We start from the raw sequence: 6,008 nt of genomic DNA on the forward strand, positions 1-6,008 counted from the left end.
AGCTGGCGCCGATGCGAACGATGAACTCTAACACCGTCTGACTATTATTTCTATTATCTTGGCAGATGAAGGGGTCCGGGGGGGGGGGTATGTTTCTTATGTGTCGTTAACCCTTTTTGCCTCTCCGTTGTAGACTTTGCAAGTACGTGGTGAGTTTTCTTCAAAATATCCGGTAAGAGTATCCAGTACACAAGCCCACTCTGTGTCACGGTTCCGAGGGCTTGATAGGAAACATGGACATTTATTGACGAAGAGGTCGCTCAGGGAGCAGAAAACCTTTCTGCCCCTACTGTAAGCGATCCAAATATATCTTAGCGTATACGTGACCTGAGACTCCGAATCGAGGGCGGTAGGCTTGTATCAGCACGGTAATTGTGTCCGAATCTAGTTGGTATGAAAGTCTACGTTGTATTCTTAGAGTCAGTCGCACTGTCCTGTTTACTTAATGGTACCTCCTCAGCAGCTGATTCTAGCGCTATTGGGTCTGGAATAGAAGTAGGTAGAAGTATAATCAAGTACACACCGCCGCACCTCAAATTTCCAAAGAGTACAAAAGAGGAAACCGATTTCGCTCCCAGCTGTACACAACACATTAGAAAACATAAGAAGAATCGGATCACTTACACCCGGGGTACGCGCTGTCCCGTTGACCCTGCATTCCTCCCCATTTGTCTTGGAGGAGAGAATGTCCCCGTAGCGGGTTGTAGCTGAAGGCGGACACCAAGACCCTTTGAAGAAGAGCGAGTGTTCACCGGAGAGCCTGCGATAGGTCTCCGCATCTGCGAAGAGGATTTGATTTGGTCCTACTCGAAGTAGAGGGCCTATAAAACGCAAGTTAGCGTTCGCCTTGAGCTTTGTTCGACTTACGCCGCTCCCGGCGGGTCCATTCCGGACACCCTTTGTCCAACAACTTCCCCCAAGGCGACAAGGACGAAAACGCCTACTCATAAGAATGCCACAGTTCCAACTTTCAAAAAAGAAACCAACATACCATACTCCTTTCGCAATCTTTGTAGCTCAAAGCTCATCTTCCCGCTCCGGGCAAGTTCTTTGATCGGGTAGCTGGACAGTGCCATGGGCAACGGTCCAGGAACACGGCTGAGGCGCCAATATGACCAAACCTCCCAAGCGACCCATGCCGACGCGAGGGCAGCGCCGCTACAGATGGCGAGGGTGTGAACGACGCGAGCAAGAGCCAAGGATTTTTTTTCCCTCTTTATTTTGGTCTTTTTCGAACTTTCTCCCTTCCGGTATAAATAGAGAAGAAGAAGAAGGAGAAGAAGAAGAAGAGAAAAACTCGTCTTTTGTAAAACTGGGAAGGCTTTGCCTCATCTTGCCGGTGGGGTGAGTGATGAAGATTTGGAAAACCCATGCTGTGCTAAGACGCTAGTCGGATCTGGTGTAGATGTGAGAGTACGGTTCTCCGCGGCGGAGAGCCGCATCTGGGGTTGGTTGTGGGTTGGCGTGATGGTTGCAGTGATCCCGGTCTTGTCCGGTATCCTCTCACCGTTGCTTCCGTGGGATGTGGGTCTCGATGTTTACTCTTCCTAGGGGGTTAGGCGTCATAGGAATGCATATTCTAGTCGACTTCGGGGGTAGAGGATACAGTCTTGGAATTCAAAGATGTGCGGTATTCTTCTGGTAGAATTCCATATACTTTGACTACTCGATGGCGCGTTGGCTTTCTACATTTTATTGTGCCATTTTGATACCCGGTAAGGCTAAGGGCATTGAGTCTATGTCCATCCTTTCATGTGTAAATAGTTTAGTTTGGATGATTGAAGATTTGAACATGTAAATGTCAAAGAAACGTGTCCTGTCCGTCGAGAGAATCCTTCATTGCAACAGACATCAATCATATTTATCGTAGACTGTATTTAAGGATCCCCCTCTGATGTAGAAAGGAGCGAGGAGGGTATTCCTACAACTCTCTAGTACTCTACTAAAATCCCCTTTTCTCTTCCCTTGCACGTTAGCATACATACACTATCCTCTCTCCTTACCTCAACCTACTTTAACTGAAGGCCTTCTTCTGTCAGATTCCCTATATCACACAAACCAAAACCCCAAACCTTAGGGGAACATCTTTATTCGCCTGGAAACATGAGGTTCACCGAGGTACCACAACCGCCAGCATCTGCCAGGATTTGGAACCACATCGGAAGAAACTACAGACCAAACATCAGCACATTAGACGACGTCTCGCTGGAGACACACCAGCCAATGCACTCCACTCGACTCGGCAATAATCCTCAAGCGACCCTTGGAGCATTTGAACTCTTTCCTACCGAAGTCCTGTACATGATTCTCGATCATCTCGACCCCGTAAGCTTGAGCGTTCTTCGCCGGGTTAACAGGAAGGGGACGTCGCTCGTTGACTCGCAGCCCACATATTCCACGATCATGAGATACTGCCCCAATGTTATCCGGGCGGCAGTGGCGATTCGAGCCAAGTTCTTCACATTAGAAGAATTATACATGGCGCTTCTTGAGAAAACCTGCTATTCATGTGGTGAAAGCATGGGTAACTTCATTCACCTCGTCCTATGCAGGAGGATATGTCAATATTGCATTTTTCACTCCAGTTGCTATTTACCCCTCGACACAACTCGCCTGCCAATATCTGATCGTGCCAACCCGGATGAGGCGAAATGGCGCGGTATAACTGCCGTACCTGGTCGTTATGGGATGGACGAAGTGTGGGACGGGGACCGCGAGAGGTTGTTCTTCCCCAATAACGCGGAAGCTACTCTCTATTTCGACGGCGTCATTGTCGATGACGACGACAGGTACGATCACTGGAGGTACACGTGCGTCGTCTCAGTGCCCAACTTCGACGTTCAGAGGAGAGAGTTCGACTGGGGCTTCACGTGCCGAGAGTGTTACTGGGAGTTGCAAAATGATAAACATACCCTGAAAGCCCTCCCCGAGCACCTTTTAGAAGAGCACGACATTGTAGATATCGACTAGAAGATCGGGCATCTAGTAGTATTTTTAGTAGTAGTATACATGGTCTTTTTTATTTTATTTTATTTTATTTTTTTTCTAAAACAGAAACGATGTTAAGATGTTCAGCACCTCGTTAGGGTGGTGGCTAAGAAGAAGGGCGGGTTGGGGTTGGCAGTGGGGAGGAACTGTTCCTAGATTCACTTGAGGTTTGATGTCCGTTTAGCTCTTTTCTTCTTCTTCTTTTTTTTTTCTCCTCTTTCTTCCTTTTCGGTTGGCATGTGTATTGAATGGATTTCTGCCGCCTAGACTTAGACTGTCGAGGTTTCTTGTGAAGAACCTGGCTTGTTTTGTCCAACGCTGTCCTGAATCTGGCCGTGGAACGTAGCTACGAATTGCACGTCTCATCCTCGCGCTAAAATAGACTCCAAATTCCTTGCGATAGGTTGCCAAAAGGAAAAAATTCGGCCCAATATGGAGGGATCGACTCCGTGCAGTAGCGCGCCGAGTGTCGTCTGCTCGCACCTCCGAAAACTGGGTCGCTGACCGGAGCTAACTAAGTCGGAGAGGCCCGAAGAAAAGTGGAGACATTCGACCGGGATCGCATACGGACTTTCTCTTCACCGAAGACCAGCAAGAAGGTCGAAAGTATAAGGGCTTAGCAATAGAATAAGCTTGCTGAGCGCTTCTTTCTGACTTGTAGGTATCCAATCGCAGTACTTTGTGTCGGTAACTGCCTTGCAGCATCATTCTTACCCTCTTTTCTCAGCCGCTTGTTGACGCGGCACACGTTTCACGATATTGACAATGCCGATGAATTCGAGGTTATTGCTTTGGAATACGCCACGACATTCGCACGACTCTACAACACTCGGTCCGAGATCCAGTGAAGATTGCAGGATCGGATCCTGTCGACGTCACAGGTCTGCCCCCGGCTTAAGTGCTTCTCTGTTCCACTAACCTCTCATTCTTTCAAGCTAGAGGCCACAAACCGGGTAGCTACATCATAGCCTAGGAAATCGCCATTTCCGGCGATGGCACCCATCTCCCTCTCAGCCTCCTTCGATACTCAGGTGGCTTGTCCAGTATCTGTTACAAGACACGAGGAACGTTGAATGGTATGAGAGCAGAGGTTGATGAGAACATTTAGTATAGATCGACTACCCTCTCGACAAGCAGGAGGGATAGCCCGCACTCTTTTGTATACATGAAAAAATGAATATGAAAAAGAGAAAGAAAAAAGGTACTCCAGTAGAATCGGGAGGAAATGAAAGAAAAATGCCTTTCCAACGCCAAACCCGATATGTAAAATCCATATGTGCCTGTTGAGAAATACAATAGATCAAAATCTCATCCATAACGTAAACCATTCCGACTTGCAATCTTTCACTCGTAAGCTCCATACTCCGGCAATGGCGTAGTCTCTGTGTCTTCCGTCGGCCTACACGCATACTCTAACGTCGTCGAAGGCGTCTCAGCCTTAACCGTCTTCGTCCTAAATACCGCAGGCCCAACCCCCATATTTAACACCATTGTCTCCAGTTCCAAACACCCCCCGCAATCCAAAAGCTTCGTCACCGTTTCCACCCCAGGCCACACTGTCTCGGTTGGGTCCAGATTGAAGTGTTCGGCCTGTACAAGCGTGCTCGTACAACCTTCCTCAACCACTGTCTCCACTGGCTGTTCAGTAGCGATAGGATCCTCCTCATCATCGTCGTCGTCGTCATCATCGTCATCGGTATCGTCGTCGATGCCACCCTCTTGTCTAGGGATGGCAAGCCTAGGATGTGGCGTCTTCTTACACTCAAACTCGGTAACCGTCGTTGGTTCTCGCACGGTAACAGTGGCAATCGTCTTCACGGCGGGACCCGGACCGCCGAACCAAGGAGCGCGGGTTTCAAATATTTCCAGATTGGAGCAAATCCCACAGTTGATGAAGCTTGTCTCCGTTTCGGTCGTGGTGTAGGCTTTGCGCGTTGGGGTGGGAAAGGCAGGGCGAAAGGCACCAGTGTAGCGGGTTAGGGTCATGGTGCAGTCGGCGTCAGGAGGGGGTGGAATTGGCGCGGGGGTCGCGGCGGCGAGTCCGGACAGGGCGAGGAGAATGGTGAGTCTGTTCGCCATTTGGGAAATTCTGTTGGTGGCCGGTTTTTTTTTCTCCCCGGGGCGAGAGTGCTTTTTTGAGAAGTCTTTGATATGCTAGGTGACCAACAGTGGGATTGAAGAAGGACAATGGATTTCTCTTGCTTCTCTTAGTAAATTTTGAGTCGGGGAGATTGGGATAGCAGCTTTTGAAGCCTTTTGGAAATATCTAATCTGAGCGGAAGCAGTCGATGCAGGTCGTCACCGAGTCTTATAATTACTCTGGTCCACCCATTTTCCGAAGCGAGTCGCCGTCGTTGGGGGCTGGCGCTTAACATGACTCGCTTTCAATACTCGAAGAAATAGTTGTCTGAACCAACACTTTCTTCCAAGATGAGCGCGAGGTGTCAAAGCCACATTACCAGCTTCAGACTGCTAGGATCGGCATTCGACAGCCGAGGCGTAGCAAGATGGAATGGATCTTCTGCATCAATGACGGTGACGGTGCATCTTAATTTATTAATCGACCGAGCTGACCTGGGCTGCAAGATAATAGGAACCAACGGGCAACCAGCTTGACGACAGGCGGCCTGCAATCGTACTTACCCGGATACTGGGTCTCCAATCGGCCGGCCAGCGTTGTGCCTAGGCGGAGGAGAATGCCAATATCCCTACAATCCTATCCTTTCGTATCTCATCAGGCTATTTTCAATTACTGGTCTCTTAATGGGATCATTCAAGGGAGTCTTACCTGTGCCGTGAATTCCGGGCTCACAATGCAGAGACATCCAGAGACAGATCTCTGGAATGGACAGATAATTCAGGAAAAGAAAATCCCGAGAAAAAGAAATATTGCTCCAAATTGAAACGAACGACTTGATACCTTCGTAGCAAGGGAAAGAAACTTGAAGTCATCGGCATATAAATCCACTTTTGGCCGAAGCCTTCCTCGTCCCTGAGGCACTCCCAACCCTCACCTTCGT

At 48.9% G+C, this 6,008-nt stretch overlaps 2 pseudogenes; one reads left to right on the forward strand and one right to left on the reverse strand.

The window, feature by feature from the left end:
* Positions 1–2,103: 2,103 nt before the first annotated feature.
* On the forward strand, positions 2,104–2,970 carry SAPIO_CDS1505 (annotated as a pseudogene; the record flags this gene model as incomplete).
* Positions 2,971–4,332: 1,362 nt separating this feature from the next.
* SAPIO_CDS1506 lies at positions 4,333–5,067 on the reverse strand (annotated as a pseudogene; the record flags this gene model as incomplete).
* Between the last annotated feature and the right edge of the window lie 941 nt (positions 5,068–6,008).

The sequence above is a fragment of the Scedosporium apiospermum genome (genome assembly GCF_000732125.1).
Source record: "Scedosporium apiospermum strain IHEM 14462 chromosome Unknown SEQ_SAPIO_0066, whole genome shotgun sequence".
Classification (NCBI taxonomy): Eukaryota; Fungi; Ascomycota; class Sordariomycetes; order Microascales; family Microascaceae; genus Scedosporium; species Scedosporium apiospermum.